Here is a 2,500-nt window from a genome sequence, read left to right as displayed (position 1 = left end):
TGGGTAACAACCGCGTCTTGCACTCCTTGAAGACCTGGGGAACGACTCCACGCACCATCCATGTCGTAAACAGCCTCGCCAGTTGCGTACCGTCCGGGTCCCAGCCAAGAAGAGCCTGCTTCTTGATCCCGTCTGGGCCCGGTGCAGAGCAATTCCTCATCTTAGCCAAGTTAGATACAACTTCCGGCCCCAGGATCGGGTGGTAGAATGGTTCGTTGTTCGCGGTCAGTCCCACCTCGAAGCCCTCTAGTCCATAAAACGGCTTGACCGTTTCCCACTTATCCCTGAAGTGCCTATCCACCAACTCCAGCGGCAAATCACACCTAAGGGGCGTCAGATCATCTAAGATCCGCCGTGCCAGCCCCTTTCTCGCCTCAGAATAGCCGCGCTGCTGGTGGTAGAACACTCTCCTACGTTGGACGAGCCGCCTCGCCCAACCCGTCTTCCATTGGTCTCGAGGTCTGGACCTCGCGGACTTTGTCGGCCACACTACCCTACCCCCCAGGGCTTTCATGAGATCCAAAGCAGAGGACTCGATCAGGCTAGGCTCCCGACCTGCTTTCTTGACTAAGGCAGCGGTGGCCCGATGCTCCTCATCCCCCGCCAGCAGCTCTTCCAGAACTCTATCCTCCACCAGATCTGGAAGCGACGGGGGACAGGTCCATTTCTGGGGCGTCGCCCTGGCAGCCAGGGCTCGCCAACGCACACCAGACGCACCGCCTGCCGCACGACCGCGCAGGGACCCCCACTTCCACCTCACCTGCTCTCCGGACTTGCCGGTACCCAACATCCGTGCCACCATCACGTTCTTATGCCTATGGTTCTTGTATTTCTCCATAAGCCCCACCATCCGAGCCTCCTCCTCCACGCTCCACCTCCTTTCCCTCTTAGGACCCTTACTAGCCTGGCTCCGCTCTTTACGAGCCGTGAACCACTCCGCTGCATGGGCCTGCCGCTTATGCTGAGACGCTCCAACAGCCGTCCGAAAACGGCGCCCACAGTGATCGCAAGCGATTCCCTGTTCGACATCTACCATGCGCACGCCTCGACACTTCGAGACATGGCACCGAATTGCATGACTGTTCTCCCCCCGTCTTTCGCACTTACGACAGCCGTACACGATGGAGACACCCGCATGCCGGGAAGCGCAATGCAACCCAAACCTGCGCATACCAACCACACGCGCCCCACACAGTAGGCAGTCCATGGACTCTCGAGGCAGATGCACCAAGACCTGGTCCGGAGGCCTCGGATCCTTCTTACGCCGCTTTCTAGACGGGCCCTCTCCCGCCTCTTCCTCCACACCATCACGGAGAGCAGGCTGCAATGCTAACACGACCCCCGCCACCCCAACTCTCATACCAGCGGCGACGGAGGCCATTGATTCAGACACCACTGAGGAGTTCTCAAGAGCTTCGCCAGCCAGGGTCCACCCGCTCCCTCGGCCCGACTGACTGTGGCTCTGATCCTGCGCCTCTGTCTGTACGGACTTCCTAACCAAGGAGTTTTCGCAACCATGGCCCGTAGAAGTGACTACAAGCCGTTTGGGGACCCCAAGCAATGCCTCCGGTGGTTGGTCCCCATGGCCCCCGGAGAGGTTGATTCGTTGTCCGCACACGTGCCCAACCTCAAGCACGTCACGGGGAGGTCGCTCGAGCAGCAACAGCCCCTCTCCGAGCTGCGCCTCAGCCAATTTTGATCCCCCAGGTCGGCTATCCTGGGTCGTTGTCCGTAAGCTAACAGACATGCTTACGGCCTCACTACCGTGAGAGCACACGGGAGAACAAAGTTCCCCGATACTATAGAGCTATACATCGAGATCCACTCCGAGCAGCCGTCCGCTAGGCCACGCAGCCTAGCAACCAATTCGTAAGCCACCGCAGTCCAACCCACTAAGGAGAGGCCTGCCACATAGTGTCAGACTCACCCCCCGTAAAGCTGGCCAACAGACAACTCGCAACCCAACTGCCCGGAGTTACAAAAGCCCAGAGAGCTATGGAGCTCATCAACGGGGAGGAAAGCAGCCTGCAACAAACTGGCCACTACCCCCCACACACCACATATTCGCCCCAAGAGGATTTGAGAAACGCATTCGGCAAAGGTCCAAGCGAGCACATAGGCATCCACGTGACACCCACCCACTCGGCCTGGCCTCAGTTCCATACCACTAGGCGCCGCCCACACCAGTGCGCAGATTCGGGTCATCTCGGTCTCGCTACCATACGGTCACACCCTGCGTACCAACAGAGCGCTTGAGCGAACGCTAAGTCAGCCTACAGAGGTGTTAGAGTGCGACTCACAGGGGGAGGAACCGTCCGCCCAACGTCGACCTAGGTCGAGGCCGGCAGGGGCCCTCTCCAAGGCGAGTCTATATTGCCAGTCGGTCAGTTTGGGAAAGTTGGGGGGGTACCCGGTGGCCGTCGGGAACAGACAGGGACCGGTCGGGAGGGAGGGGGGTAAGTCTGGCCGCTGGGAACAAGCGCCCATCCTGGGGATTTTA

The 2,500-nt window shown here is 59.7% G+C and overlaps 1 protein-coding gene and 1 pseudogene across 1 annotated transcript in view; both read right to left on the bottom strand.

Annotated features, from left to right (window-relative positions):
* The window catches only part of LOC133160169 (uncharacterized), a 143,350-nt gene that overhangs the window by 48,925 nt on the left and 91,925 nt on the right, over positions 1-2,500 (bottom strand). The gene's annotated exons all lie outside the window — the stretch shown is intronic.
* The window catches only part of LOC133160292 (28S ribosomal RNA), a 9,716-nt pseudogene that overhangs the window by 3,662 nt on the left and 3,554 nt on the right, over positions 1-2,500 (bottom strand).

This window comes from Syngnathus typhle, linkage group LG9 (assembly GCF_033458585.1).
Source record: "Syngnathus typhle isolate RoL2023-S1 ecotype Sweden linkage group LG9, RoL_Styp_1.0, whole genome shotgun sequence".
Classification (NCBI taxonomy): Eukaryota; Metazoa; Chordata; class Actinopteri; order Syngnathiformes; family Syngnathidae; genus Syngnathus; species Syngnathus typhle.
Note: the sequence above shows the minus strand (reverse complement) of the source record. Positions and strands in the feature narration are given on the sequence as shown.